We start from the raw sequence: 16,338 nt of genomic DNA on the forward strand, positions 1-16,338 counted from the left end.
ATCGGGTTATCGGGAGAAGGCAGGAGAATGGGGATGAGAAAATATCAGCCATGATTGAATGGCGGAGCAGGCTCAATGGGCCGAGTGGCTTAATTCTGCTCCTATGTCTTATGGTAGTGGCACTGTTAGTGGTGGATTGTGATCCATTCAATGGCCAGTGGATGTATTGGGGACAGGTAGAACCTTGTGGATCGGGCGGGGGGTTGCAGCATGGTGGATGGGTGAGATCAGTGTCATGGTCCCTGTCAACCATGTTGCAGGAGTCTTCAGTTGAGGAAAAGGGAGATGGAAATGAATGCTACTGTGCGTTTCACTAAGCAATGCAGATCAGAATTTTGGGAGAATATTAATCTAGCACAAGGAACATTATTCTTTTCCATGGGATGAGGGTGTCATTGCCCCATCCCTCAAATAGTGGTGAGCCACCTTCGTGACCTGCAGTCCATGGTGTAGGTACACCCATAATACTGTTGGGAAGGGAATTTCAGAGTTTTAACTAGTGCCAGTAAAGAATGGTGATGCTTCTAAGCCACAGAATGGTGTGTGACTTGGAGGGGACTTGCAGGTACTGGTGTTCTCGTGCGTCTGCTTTCCTTGTCCTAAGTGCCAGAGGCATGTTTTGTCATGCTGGGGTTCGGTAGAATTGGGGATAATGAGATATGTTAAGAAATTAATTGAATATATGTGAAAAATTTATAGCAACACAATTTGCATTTCCATTGTAATGTTACCATTACCTGTTAAAATTCTGTTACCATTGCCTTGCCTATTATGAAATATATAATACTTATGATTCAATTTTCTTCTCACCAATAATGACATGCAAGCAAATTTGACAGTCAATGATATAAAATGTGCTGTCTGTCCGTACACTCCACCAAAGAAGCAAGAATCCGAACACCAGCAAAATATTGTAGATACTCGAAATCTGAAATATAAACAAAATGCTGGTCTGGCAGCATTTGTGACAAGGAACAGTTTTTAATGTTTCCGATCTAACTGAGATAAGGACGTAAGTGGGGGGGGGGGGGGGGGCAGCACCTTTGATTTAGAGGGTAAAAGAGATTACATGACTATTTTGTCTAGGGTGGCACAGTGGTTAGCACTGCTGCCTATGGCACTGAGGACCCGGGGTCGAATCTCTGCCCTGGGTCGCTGTTTGTGTTGAGTTTGCACATTCTCCCTGTGTCTGCGTGGGTTTCACCCCCACAACCCAAAAATGTGCAGGTTAGGTGGATTGGCCATGCTAAATTGCCCCTTATTTGCAAAAATAATAATTGGGTACTCTTTTTTTTTTTTTAAAAATGACTATTTTGTGATGCAAGACCAAAGGATGTGGTAATAGGATAAATATGATGAAAGATGTTGAGAGAATGAATAGCAGGACCCTTAATTGCTGCTGTCCAAACATTTAAAGGAAATGAGGAAAGCAAACCAATCAGCAAGCGGAATGAAACCACGTGGCAGCGCAGAGCTTATGATATATTGTGTTGCACTTTGTTGGAACACCAGCAGGATGAGGTCAGGGCGCAAATGTGGAGAATTAAAATGCCAAATGACTGGAAACTCCAGGGTCACACTTGTGGACAGAAGAGAGGTATTCTGCCAAGTGATCATCCAAGTTCATATTTGGTCTAAAGGTACAAGTAAATTCCTGTTGAGAGTATTTGGGGCCATGCTTGCTGAGGAGAGGTATGGGGCAGGTGCTTGTACGGCATGGTACTGTAGCAGAGAGGAGGGGATGTTGATGGTGACTGAGGAGAGGGCACGGGTGTCATGGTGACGATGGCCACTTTTTGGAATGTTAGTGGAAGGGAAGATGTCTGGCCTCTGCCTTTTGATGGCAGAGGATCAATTGAATGTGGAGGCTGGTGGGATGGAAGGTGAGGACGAGGAGAACCTGATCATGGTTGGGAGGGAAGGAGGGGCTGTGAGCAGAGGTTTGTGGAATGGATATAATTGTGGATCCTGTCAACTACAGTGTAGAGGGAATGCTTCGTAGAGGAGGAAGGAAGACTTATCTGAAAAGCTAGTATCCAAGATTACACTGCCAAAACATGCAACCAAGGAAACTGGGAGAATGGGATTGAGTCCTTGCAGGCTGTGAAGATTCAGGCAGGAAGCAGGATGTGAAGAGTCAGATGAGTATGTCATATGAATATTACTTGATAGTCTTATCTTCCAGAAATGGAAGTAGTGAAGTAAAGGGAGGAGTTGAAGATGGCACCTGTGAACGTAAGAGATGGGTGGGAATTAAAGCAAAGTTGGTGATACTTTCTGACTCACACCTGAGCAGGAAACTATCAATACGGTTATCAATGTACTCAAACTGTGTCAATACGGTCATTGATTGTACTCTGGGAGGGAAAACAAAGTAGTCTTAAGGAGTTTATATTTGGAAACATTAGAAATAAGATATCATTTTAATCTCTGTGCCTGGAACCTTGGATTTAATCTCAGACTAAAGGGACAATCCTTTAAAACATGAGAAATGTCTTCAGCCAGGGCGTGGTGAATCTGTGGAACTCTGCGGTAAAAGGCTGTGGAGGCCAAATCACAGAGTGTCTTTAAGACAGAGATAGATGGGCTCTTGATTAATAAGGGAACCATGGGTTATGGGAGAAAGCAGGAGAATGGGGATGAGTAACATATCAGCCATGATTGGATGGCGAGGGTGGCACGATGGCGCAGTGGTTAGCACTGGGACTACAACGCTGAGGACCCGGGTTCGAATCCTGGCCCTGGGTCACTGTCCGTGGGGAGTTTGCACATTCTCCCCATGTCTGGGTTTCACCCCCACAACCCAAAAAATGTGCAGGTTAGGTGGATTAGCCATGCTAAATTGCCCCTTAATTGGAAAAAAATAATTGGGTACTCTAAAATTTTTTATTTTTTTAAAATGATTGAATAGCGGAGCAGACTTGATGGGCCAAGTGGCCTAATTCTGCTCCTATGTCTTCTGGTCTGTTTCTATTGTGGAGGGTTATGATGTGAAGAATAAATAGTCACTGCTTAGCAGAGGGTTTGTGGTTTTAACTGGAAGCCAGAGCAGTTGGAGACAGAACATCTTGCAACTCTGCTAGGAGAAGCTGGATTGGATGAGGGAGTTGCAAAGATGCAAGCTGGAACAAGGCAAACTTTCTCATTCATTCATTCTTTCTTTCTGTCCCAATTCCCTAGTTAAGACAACGGGAGTTAGTGAAGGTAAGGTTCAGAAGAATTCGAGGAAGAGTAAAGCAAAGTGTTCTGAGTTAACACGGCAATTGCATGAAATATTTGTCATATTTAATTCAGACTGGGAGTTGAAAGTTAAAGCAATTGTGAACAGCCATCAAGACCAGGAAATCCAAGGGTTGGTGTAAAATCTGGACTGGGTGGAAGCTTTGTTTAAAGTGTCACTTGGAAAACCTGGTCTGGATTTTGGAATGCAAACCACTGAGGGAAAGAATTGAGAAGATTTTAATGCTTGTTTCTGGGAATGGGGTTTAGAAACTAACAATCATCTGGGGAGGAGGAATTCTAAAGAGACATCCACAAATATTCATGTGGTTCATAGTATATTTGCCACAGTAGTCTTGTGTGCATAAAAGGGACTTTGTTAATGAGACCTTGCAGATGAGATGTACTTAACAATTAACACGGGTTATAAGATTAACAAAGGATGGAGTAAAGACTCCATATTGGATTATGATCCATTAAGTGTCTTTTCTTGTTAAAACTAATTAGCAGACCTGTGATTCCATGTTTAAAGTTAGTCTTTTTGAGCCAGGGTTCCATTCTAAGATTTTCCATCCAGTTATTGTAACACCCTCAACACTTTTTGTTCCAGTAGAACTCTCTCGAAACAAATTCTGTATGGCCTACAGAATGACAGACATAACTTGAGGCCCATGCAGGCACCCATAGCAATACTTACTTTATGTGGAAGAAGTGAGTGAGATTAATTTTAATGCCTGAACCAGTTTAGCCAGTTAAGAGGCAGGTGCTGATTGGACACTAGTTGGTTGGGCCTTCGTCAGAAGTGCAGCTGTGGTGAGGGATGGAAGTATAAAGTGATTGAATGGGGTCAGATGGAAGGACCAGGAAGTTATTGAGGTAGATGGAAAAGGTGATAAATCTGGTCTATGGTCAGGTGCAGACAAAGGATGGGTCTATTGGGGCAGTTCTGGATTTTGGGAAAGAGGATATGCGGATATTGGGGGAACTTGATTTTAGAGGCTGTGGAGGAAAGATTTTCAGAGTGAGGCAGGTGGGATGTCCTGCAAATGATGGTGTTCAAAGTTGGGTGGAGTAGGAGGAAGTTTTAGCTTTGGTATTTGACCCTTTTGCTAGGTAGAGATCAGTAAGTCCGGCAACAACACCATGGCAGCAGGTTGATTTAGGATTGGACCTGAAATGAAGAGTGCAAGTTCAGGGGGGTACATTGAGGTGAGTAAGGAGAACAAAATTGAGATAAATGGCATTGTGCTGAGTTCTCAAATCAGAGGCCACAGAGGGAGATACTGGAGATGGGTAAAAGGGCTTGCTGAGTACGAGGGTGGCTCCTGGCCAAAGAAGTGAGAGAAAATAGGCTCTGTCATGCCCAGCTTATTTGAGGTGAGGGTGCTGGGTGAAGAAGCTCTGATTGTTAAGGACCAAAGGGGAAGGTTGGAGGGTATTGTTTGGGGTCTGAAGGGGAGGTTGGAGGGTATTAAATACAATGCAAGAGGTGAGATTGAAGAAGCAAGGGTGCAGAGACTTGTTTTTGGAGATTGTGATCTTCATGTGTGAAAGGCAGAAAATTGACACATTCAAAGCAATCCTGATCCAATTTAATTTGACCCTTCTCATGGCATTTTAACAAGTATCCGTTGAGAGGTATTGTACATGGTGTGGGCTGTGGATCTTGAGATTTTAATTCAAGTAATACTAAAGCGCTAAGAAATATCCATCCAAAATTACAGTTTCTGAAACAAAAGGGTGGAATTAAGTTTGAACCCGTATGTATTAAATTGGAGTTGGTTTTAATAATACACCTCTTGCATAATTGCGTTGTTTTGGAACCATTTGAGACTAACTAATTTGCAATGAATTGCATGGGGCCTAGATGGTTTGTGCTCTTCGCTGGTGAAGCAGGAGTTTGCAGCGGGGTGAGTAGTGGGCGGCTGCTGCAGTTTGAGGTGATCCTCCATCGATGTGGAGGACAATGGAACAGACAGGGGCTCCTCAACTGCAGCACAGAATGGGGCTGAGGTTACCTAGCAGCCAGCCGCTGGCCAATGGGGGCGGCGGGGCGGAGGCCAGGCCCCGCCCCATGGCTCTCCGCTATATAAAGCGCTCATTAGGCAGGCAGTCAGTCTCCTGCGGTGTGTAGTGAAAGCCGTCGTTACAATATGGCGAGGGAACAGCTCTGTAAGCTATTTGTTGGCGGGCTCAGCTTCGAGACGGTGGAAGGCAACTTGCGGAACCATTTTGAGGAGTGGGGCAAGCTGACCGACTGCGTTGTCGTGCAAGATACCATCACCCGGCGCCCCCGCGGCTTCGGCTTTGTCACGTACTCTTCGCCGAGCGAGGCGGATGCTGCCATGGCTGCTAGGCCTCATGTCTTAGATGGCCGCACGGTGGATCTCAAACGAGCTGTGCCAAGGGAAGACTCCAACAAACCTGGCTTCAACATGAAGGTAAAGAAGATCTTTGTTGGCGGTATTAAAGAGAACCTTGGCGAGGATGATTTACAAAGCTACTTCTCAGACTATGGTATGATTGAGAAAGTAGATGTGATCTGTGACCGAGAGACTGGCAAGAAAAGAGGCTTTGCCTTTGTGTACTTCGATGACCATGATTCTGTTGATAAAGCGGTTATACAGAAGTACCACATGATTAATGGCTACCGGTGTGAAGTCAAGAAAGGTTTGTCGAAGGAGGAGATGCAGAGCGGAACTAGACCTCGCGGCCGAGCTGGCACCTTTAGCCAGAGAAACGGCCGGAGTAATGGCAATTTTGGAAATGCGGCTGGGTACGGGGCCCAGGGCGGCGGAGGCGGCTACTACACTGATAGAGGAAACCGAGGAGACGTCTACGGTGGTTACGGTGATGGGGGATATTCTCGGCGTGATCGTTCCTTCTCGGGAGGAAGTTATGATCGAATTCGGGATTATGGGTTTGCGAACTATGGCGGCGGCGAGAGAGGATACAATAATGAAAATTACGATGACATGTATGACAATTTCGGGAGCTATTCCCCTGAGCAGTCCAACTATGGCCCCATGAGAGGAGGGGGTGGTATGGAAAAGTATGCTGGACCCTACAGGGGAGATTATGGTGCTAGCAATAGAAACCGAAACAGAGATTATGGAGGATATGCCTTTTAACATGCGCATGAATTTAATGTGTATGGGGGAAGTATTTGATTTGTACACATGGCTCAAGCTAAAAGTGAATTGTGTGTAAACTGTGTAAGGGGGACGTATTTGATATGTACACAGAAGTAGCTGTAAAGCTACATAATGTATTCATCTAATCAAGGATAATTGTATACTTTTTTCACAATAAAAAAAATTCAGTTTCCAGTCTGTCCAGTTTAACTTGAAGTCTGAAATTACTTTATTATGAGCATTTTAATCATGGAAATTCACAAGCATCTACATCCTTCAAGTCTTTGTAAAAGGCTTTACACCTTTTTTTTCTATTTTCTTGATAAATTCTGATGCTAAATGGTTTTAATTTTAAGATCCTGAGGCTAAGCTCTGATTTCCATCTGTTTCCTTTTGAAGCTTGAATGTTAAAGCTAGAAGTATTGGATTTTACCATGAAGATTCATTCCAAGACTGACTATGAAGGAGGCTCGGGAATCTATTTCTATTTATTCAGTGCTTTTTAAAGTTACTTACTTACAAAACACAAACATTTGTGTGAAGTTTTTTTATTTAAAAAAAAAACAAAACATTTTTCATTGTGGGAAGAACCTGTCAAGTAGAGTTTGGGAGTGGAACTTGTTAGTTATGACCGGTCCAGTCTTTCAATTGACTTTTATTTTTTATTTGATGTGTATTTGAGAATCAACACATCCTGGATGTTACTTCTGGTCACCTGAGCGTTCTGGAAGTAATTCACATCAAAGACATGAAACACAAATGTTTGTGTGTTCTGCTATAGAGCAAGTAAGTCTGAACTCGTCTGTTTTTTGTTACTTTATGAGCTAAGACTAGCTGGGATAGGTTTCCCATTGCTTTCATCACCGTTTTAATTTGAGTACCTTTTTTTTCCGATGAACACAGGAGTATCTATGAATTGGGAACGGGAGTAGACTAGAAGTTCTTCAAGCTATTCTGTACAATTGTGGCTGATCTTCGCAAACTCCACTTTTCCATCCATTCCCCATAACCATTGATCTTTCAGCCATTTAAAAAAAAAAAGTAACAATGCATTTTCATGCCTCTGCAAAAAGAATTCCAAAAATTCACACCTTTTGAAGAAATTTATTTTTATCTCCGTCCTATCTGATGACTCCTTTCGCCTGAGCTTTTCAGGCCCATAAGAATCCTGTGTTTCAATAGGATCACACTTCATTTTTCTTACCCCAATTTACTTTGCGGAATGAATTTCGTGGAACTTGGTGGTCTGCAACAAAGATTATACTGGGGAACTTGCGATGGGCATTGCTGCTCAGACCCAATAGATCTGGACTGAATGTCAATCCATTTGTCTCTGCTTGATGGAAGCTGTCTGCAGTGGGATCCTGAACCCCAACCCATCTGATGCAGAGACAAGATAGTTTGAGCTCCGAGCTCGTTAATCTACTAATTTTAATCACTTCGTATAGCTGGCTGGAGCTTTCTGGTTGAGAAATACTGCAACTAATCCAAGGGCTTTGTCTATATGTCCAGTGCATCTGTGTTTTTTTTTCTTGTACACAGCCCCAATGGAAATAATTGTTCTCAAGCTATCAACAACATCTTGTATATGGCTAACTCCCCCAGTTCTGCTTACATGACAAATAGTATAGTTCAGCAAAGATGGGAGGTGTTTTACAATGGGAAATATCAGGACAGGATGCAGACCGTTGGCTCTTGAAAAGGTTTTGCACATAGCAGTTGCTGGATCTAGCACTTATGATTTATTTTCTTTCATATCTGCCTTCTCACTCCTTACAATTCATCCACTTGTGTCCCTTGCTTCCTACATCAGTCCAGTTTTGTCCCATCACCTCCCTGCTCTTATTCCTCCTGGACTGACTGCTTCTTTTTCCCTCTAGTTGGGCATCTATCATAGTAGCACTTGCTGCAAGCTCAATCCCAGTTGCCATCCTAATTAATTTCCTCCTAGGAAATTTCTTGTGACATCTGGTTCACTACTGATTCTTGTTCCCTCCCAGATCACATAGCAAGTGTGGAAATCCTATTTGTGGCTTTTGTGCTATGTAAGTAGTGGTGTGTTTTATTCCTCCTTTTTTAAAAAAAAAAACTTTCACAACATCGCCTCCCAAAGCACTTGAACACGTGTATTCACTATAATGAAGGAAAAGTAACAGCAATTTGTAATAAAGCAAGCTTACATAAACTGACTCGATAATATAAATTCAACCAAATCAACTTCCATCATGGCAAAGAACTGAAGTAACTTTTATGATCAATCATTCCAATTGGAAAAAGCTAGTCGGAAACCGTGACCATGAAGCTGCTGGATTGTCTTATAAACCCATTTGGTTCATTAATGCACTTTAAGGGAAGGAAATCTGCCACTCATGCCCACTCCCTAATGTCATTAACTCTTATAGCCTTCTGAAATTGCCTTGCAAGGTACTCTTATTATATTAAGGCAATAACTCATGCCCCCCCTCTTTTTTTTGGCAGGGTGGAATTGGAGATGGGCAATAATTCCCAGTTCTACTGTTTGCCATGAATACATTTAAAAAAAACATTGGATGGGAATCTTAAATCTGCACCTCAACAGTCCGGCACTCGCTTAATACTGGGCTGATGTGTCAGCCTGAAGTTTTGTGTTTTTGAAGTCTCGGGTGAGATTTAAAATGGTAACCACCTTACTTACAGGAGTGCTCTCTTCTGTTGCTCATGGCTTTCTCCATATGCTGGCTGCAGTATATCTTAATCGCTACAGTGCAGGAGGCCATTAGGGTCATCGAGTCTGCACCAACCCTCCAATGAAGCCCTTCATTTAAGTCCACACACCCCATCCTTATCCCTGTAACCCCATCTAACCTGCACATCTTTGGACTGGGAAGAAACTCATGCAGACTTGTGGAATATGTGCAAACTAAACTCCATACAGTCACCCAAGGTTAGAATTGCACCTGGTTCCCTGGCTCTGAGGCAGTGCTAACCACTGTGCCACGGTGCCATCCTTGGTCCCTTCTGTTTCATATCTACATACTACCTCTTGGTGATATTTTCCTGAACCACTGGGCCAGTTTCCAAACGCATACTTATGATGCCCACCTCTCTTTTGCAGTCTTCATTAGTTGAAAGTTTTTGTCATGTTCTCATTCGTGGTCAGATACCAAGCAAAACATCAGGGTGTGTCCTATTGCCTGACTCTGTATATTTTTGGTTTACATAAAACATCCCTCATTCAGAAAATAGGACACCTATTCTACACCAGTATTTATTTAACATTTTAAAACTGGAAAGAGCATTCACCTCAATCCAGCACTCTAGTAGTTTATCAAGAAGAGCAGGAGTCCTCCCAAGATAAACATCTGACCGATTCCTTTGCAAGTTTCTGCTTTAAAATGGTTAAATAAAAGGTTGTCAACATTTTTTTTAAAAATTCCATGTTTGGTTTCAGTATTCTACCTCTACCTAATATTTCCAAATTTAGTGGAGCAACATTTCATCAGTTAATTTGACCCAAACTGCTGTATACAAAATACTTTGACTTGAATATAATGTAAAACTAAATATTCTTACCAAATTGATCAAAAAAAACTTTGAAAATATCTTCAAGTGAATCTTTCAAAATCCTCTTAAGTCCTTTATTCTTTAATGGGATGTGTGTGTCACTGGCGAGGTAGGCCATTTAAGAGTTGACATGTGGGCTAGGCCAGCAGATTTCCTTGAATTTGTGAACTAGATGGGTTCTCACAACCATTGATAGTTTCATGTTTGCCAGTAGCGAGACTAGTTTTATTTTTCAGATTTAATTATTGCCATGGTGGGATTTGAATCCGTGACCCCAGATCATAGCCCTGGATCACTAGCCACAGACATTACCACCACGCCACCATCTTTCTCTACTGTCATTGCATTCTGGAATGTTATCTAAATAATGTTATCTAAATATGTAATCACCAGGGAACCTATATTATTGTTGGGGAAAATATTGAGCTAGTAAATAGTACTATTCCTCATCAGTTACTCTTGTAAAATATGAAGCCCTGCTGCTTCCCATAGATACATTGGTGCTAACAAAATTTGCCTGCTTTATGCATTGAGGGAAACATTATGACCACCAATTGATAATTGATGCCTGAGCCTCGAATGAGCACTTGGGGATATCAAAGTATTGCCCAAGGTTTATGCACCTATTGTTTTCACTGGGAATGCTACACATACCGAACAACAAATCCAAGGTGTCTGATATTTGAGACTCTACTTTGCATATGTTTGAGAGAAGAACTGGCATTTGAACTACAGAAGATTTGTCCTGGAGAGTGAGATGAATAGGCATTTGGAGATGAGGGATCTTCCTCAGAAGGAAGGAAACCACAACTGTTCTGGGAGAGCTTTAACCAGTTTGAGGATTCTGAGCAAGGAGAAGAAAAAAAGATCTAAGGTGAGGATAAGACAACCATCAAACAAATTCATCAAGTAACCTAGTACATAATCACAGTCAACATTTCATTTGATCTGTAGTATTTATTCAAGAAGCTTATTTATTGAATTGGTCAACTATGGAGCAAACACCTGTTTCTGCCTGAAATAAATGGGTTTAGCATGCTGTAATTGACTAATGGAAAATTGATTTTTTTTTTTGGTTGAAATGTTGGGGTAGATACATTTTAAATAAATGCAAAATGTTAAATTGGTATTGGGAAGAGCTTAATTAGATTAATATTTGAAGTATATGCCATGTGATATATTAGGTGTCATACAATTGTAAGTAACAATTATGTGAAAGTTCATGCACTATTGATGGGCTAGTTCTGAATTCTGGCTTTCCTAGTATGCCTAAATTTAATTTGGGTTGCTTAAATGAATACAAACCTAAACACCTGAGGGTCACCACACATGCCTGATTTGGTCCTATTACTATTCTACTCTTGTACATTTCCATAGTCTACCAACTTGTGTCCATTCACATTGAGCTCAATACTCAACATGCGATGTCTTCAGTAGAAGGTAAGCAAATCTTAAAGCATTCCATGTTTATTTGAACATTTTATAAATCTATGACAAAATGGTAATTGAAGTCTTTAGATGTTTCCGCTTAATATACTAATCAGCTGAGCCACGTAGACGCTCCCAAGCTCCAGAAAAGCATCAGGTCTGATCCCCATTTTGAGCTGATTTAACTGATCTTAGCTGGGGGCAAACTATATTTAGCTTCAGCACTTTTGAGTCAGAGGTGAAAAAGTGACCAGGATTCTTTGTACTGATCATTTGATGAGTAATTCCTTCAAAAGAGAATTATGAATGGATGTCGAGCAAGTTCAGAATCGGCCCGGCTGCCAGGTTTCTAGAGTCACATATTATATGGTCCCTTGGGCAAGTTGATGAAAGATAACTGGAATTGGACTCCTCAAGCAGTCAATGCCTTAAGAGAGAAATAGAGGGATTATTGGTGAGAAAAGTACTGGGTATTTGAATGATACGATTTATTATTACACATGCAAATTCATGGCTTGCCATGAGTTTGCATGCTAAAATCCATTACAAAGTAGTCACTTTCAGGAGAAAATATGTATTCAAAAGTTTTTTAAATGTGCCGTTGCTGTTCCAATGTGTCTTTGCTCCAAAAATAAGCTTAACTTTTAGCGGTTTCTTGCAAACGAGTGCAATTAGGCATAACTTTCAACGGTGATTAATTTGACCTGAGTGAGTAGCCCTCTCTTGTATGAGGGATATTTTTGAGCATGTTTTTAAACCAGCACAAAAGCTTGCAGAAACTTGAGAGCTATGCTGAATGTAATTTGCTCTTAAATTTGTGATCTTTTACACTGGTTTGACTGATTTCTGCTGAATTGTGCCCAAATAAACAGTGCAACCAAGGAAAAATTCCAGATCCTTGTGTTCTTGCAGTAAGTCGTGATAAATAGGGCTGATTGGAAACATTACCAGCAACAAAGACCGGAAGTAAATTGGTTTTCAAAGTAAATGTTTGTATCAGTAGTGGAGGCCAACAACGTCTCTGATCAGAGACCTCCACAGTAATGGGTAAATAGTGAATGTAACTGTGTTGCAGTCAGACTCTCTCATTCTCAGATTCAGATGGATAAAATGGCTAAATTTACTAAATGGTAGCACAGTGGTTAGCTCTGTTGCTTAACAGCGCCAGGGTCCCAGGTTCGATTCCCAGCTTGTGTCACTGTCTGTGTGGAGTCTGCACGTTCTCCCTGTGTCTGCATGGGTTTCCTCCCATAAGTCCGAAAGGTCTCCCTCTGTGTGCCCGAACAGGTGCTGGAATGTGGCGACTAGGGGCTTTTCACAGTAACTTAATTGCAGTGTTAATGTAAGCCTACTTGTGACGATAAAGATTCTTATTAATTAAATGAATCTCAATTTTTCCTTGGCTGTTGTGCCCCAGTAATGTTTTCTGACTTATTGTTGGATTTAACAGCAACCTGCATTCATATAGCCCCTTTAAAGTGGTTAAAATATCCCAAGATGTGCTTCAGAAGGGCATTTTTAACAAAAAAATAACATTTAGTCATATTCGGAAGAATAGGGCAGAGGTTTTAAGAGGTCTTATTGGAGGAAAATGGGGTGGAGAAGTTTAGGGAGGTATTTGAAGACCTTGGTGCCTAGGCAGCTGAAGGCACCAATTGTAAGAACAGATTTAAGCCAGCCAAAGAAAGCAAGTCTAACCAATGACCACCATCTGCAAACTGGTGAAGCGATTAAAGTCCGAGATGCTGATTTACAACCAGGTTGTGTAATTATTGCTAATTACAGAATTGGGTACTGATTCTGCTATATTACGTACTGAAAAACGTGCTTTGTTTGCACATTACAAATAAAGGTGGTGAAACCTAATCATTGGTAAATGTGCCAAAAGGTGTACAGCATAGAAATGAAAGCAAATGGGTCAGTTCATAACAAGTTGGAGCAATAGTGATCCCAAAGGAAACAAAGATCCTGAAGTAAAAATGTGATTTGATAGATATGATTTGAAGCAATGTTGTCCAATAGAAATGGCTGATTACAAAGAGTATTGCTTGTCCATTGTCATACATTCTGTTTGTTATTATTGGACTTGGATTTTTTTCAGCTGGCTGGCAGCAGTTATTAACAATCCATCGAGCTGACCACTATGATGGCTTCCCTTTCAGTGTTCCAGGTGTTTTCACCATGCTGAAGGACACATACCTAATAATGGTGTCTGTTGCATAATTTTTATTTACTAATTAGAATTACAACTGGGGGAGATGGTTGAGTAGTGGCAATGTCACTGGAGTAGTAATCCAGGGACCCAGGCTATTGCTCTGGGGTTACAGGTTAACATCCCATCACAGCAGCTGGTGGAATTTTTAATTCAATTAATAAAATCTGGAACTGAAAGCGAGTCTCAATAATAGTAACCATGAAACTATCAAGTGATTCATTTCGCTTTGCGAAGAAAATCTGCTATCCTTACCTGGTCTCATTTTACATGCGACTCCAGATCTACAGTAATGTGATTGACTCTTAACTGCCCTCTGAAATGGCCCAGCAAGCCGATGGGCAGCAAATCCTGGTCTTGCCAGTGATGCCCACATCCCATGAAAGAGTAAATTTTAAAAACGTCTAGTCAAGTAGCAACTGGTGATCTTTTTAATAAATTTAGAGTACCCAATTCATTTTTTCCAATTAAGGGGCCAATTGACCTACCCTGCACATCTTTAGGTTGTGGGGGTGACACTCACGCAAACACGGGGAGAATGTGCAAACTCCACCTGGACAGTGACCCAGAGCCGGGATCGAACCTGGGACCTCGACGCCGTGAGGCAGCGATGACTGGTGATCGTTTTGATGGGTAAAGCATATATAACCAAGCTTGAGTGTTAACCATGAGAGTTGTCCCGAGACAACATCAATTGAAATGCCAGACCTCAAACAGAAATTAAAACTTGGTTTTTAACTTGACATTTTATTGTTACAAGTCTGTTGAACTTCGGAGAAGAAATCAGCACTTGTAATAGGACACTATGCTACCTTGAATTCGATTTTGACGGTCATTAAACATCCTACCAAATGTCCTATCTCAAACTCCGTTAAGTCTTTTCAAGTTAAAGAAAACCAAATCTTATCCAGAGCATTTTCTTTTGCAGCTAAATACAGTTTTATAGGATTACAGCCACTACTGATCTTGTGTCCTCTCATTGACCCCACAAACCCTGGCATGATCAGGTTGGAAATCCTAAGAAGAGAGGACTTGATCCAGCAGCAACTGGCCCTGTGCAATATCGGGTCCAGAATATTTACCCAAGCAAAAGATTTCATAGTAAGTTCTGTGGCTGTTATACATACTTTAGTCGGGATGGTGTGTGACTTGGAGCGAAGCTTGCAGATGTTTGGTGATGGATGGGGCACCAATCAAGCAAGCTGTTTTGCCCTGATAGTGTTGAGTTCCTTGAGTCTTGGAGCTGTAGTCATCCAGGCAAGTGAAGAGTATTCCATCACAATTGTGACTACACAGAATCGCAGAATCTTTATGATGCAGAAGGAGGCCATTCAGCCCATCGAGTCTGCATTGACTCTCATAGAGCATTACGCCAAGTGCCATTCCCCCACCTTATCCCCGTAACCTGCACATTCTTTCTTTTCAGATAGCAATCCAGTTCCCTTTTTGAATATCTTGATCAAACCTGCCTCCACCACCCTCTCAGGAAGTTTATTCCAGACTCCAACCACCCTCTGGGTGAAAAATGTTTGCCTTGTATCACTTTTACTCCTTTTGCCAATTATTTTGAATCTGTATCCTCTAGTTCGTGATGCTCTCTTGAGAGGGAATAGTTTCTCACTATTTAACTGTTCATACCCCTCAGGATCTTGAATACCTCTATCGAGACTCTTGTGGGCTTCCTTTTCTTCAAGGAAAGCAGTCCCAATCTCTGCAATCTATCCTCAGAGCTACAGTTCTTTATCGCTAACATCATTCTTGTGAATCTCCTCCACTCTCTCCAATGCCTTCACATTCTTCCTCGAGCATATCCAGAACTGGACTCAGTACAAAAACAGAAAACACTGGACAATCTCAGCAGGTCTGACAGCATCTGTGGAGAGAAAAGGAATCTAATGTTTGGAAGCTGGATGACTCTTTGTTAAAAGCAAATTACTACGGATGCTGGAATCATTAGCTCCCTTTTCTCTCCACCGATGCTGTCCGACCTGCTGAGATTGTGTTTTTGTTTCAATTCCAGCATCTGCAGTAATTTGCTTTTAACTAGTGTCTTGTACAAGTTCAACGTGACCACCTTATCTTGTACTCCATGCCCCAATTAATGAAGCCTAAGATATATGCTTTATTAATTCCCTCAACATGTCCTGCCATCTTCAATGATTTATGTACACTTTTTTTTTAACCCAAGGCCTCTGTTCCTGCACTCTTTAGTGTTTCTCTCTTTATTTTAGATTTTCTCTCCAAATGCTTCCTGCCAAAATGAATCCCCCCTCACTTTTTTGCATTGATGTCACTCAACCAATTTCTTATCCAAATGCCTACTTTCCCTTTTACTCCATGAACTAGGATTTTGTTCATGGTCTGTTGTCTGTTTCCAATCACCTTTTGAAAATCCATATACACCAGAGTTTTTCAAAGTAAGGGTCGTGACCCACGTGGGTTGGTCACTGGTGGATGTCTAAAGGAAAACTGGAAGATTATCCCCAGTGTCTGCAATTTCCACTCTCACTTCCCTCAGTATCCTTGGATACATCTCACCTCGTCTTGGTACCTTTTTATAAATTTTTAAGAAGATAACCATTCTAATACCTCCTCCATCTCAACTATAAATATTTCTAGTGCACCAGTTACCTCTTCCTTCACCTCTGCCTGAATGGCATTATCTCTTGTAAAGTCAGATGCAAAGTACTCATTTAATATGTATACTATTTCTCCAGCCTACATATGCTTGTCCCCCCTTTTTTATCCCTAATTGGCCGTACTCTTTTACCACCCTTACATTATTTATATGCATATACAAGA

The 16,338-nt window shown here is 41.5% G+C and overlaps 1 pseudogene; it reads left to right on the top strand.

Annotated features, from left to right (window-relative positions):
- Nucleotides 1-5,318: 5,318 nt before the first annotated feature.
- Nucleotides 5,319-6,563, top strand: LOC140426978 (heterogeneous nuclear ribonucleoproteins A2/B1 pseudogene; annotated as a pseudogene).
- Nucleotides 6,564-16,338: the final 9,775 nt, after the last annotated feature.

This window comes from Scyliorhinus torazame, chromosome 7 (genome assembly GCF_047496885.1).
Source record: "Scyliorhinus torazame isolate Kashiwa2021f chromosome 7, sScyTor2.1, whole genome shotgun sequence".
Taxonomy (NCBI): Eukaryota; Metazoa; Chordata; class Chondrichthyes; order Carcharhiniformes; family Scyliorhinidae; genus Scyliorhinus; species Scyliorhinus torazame.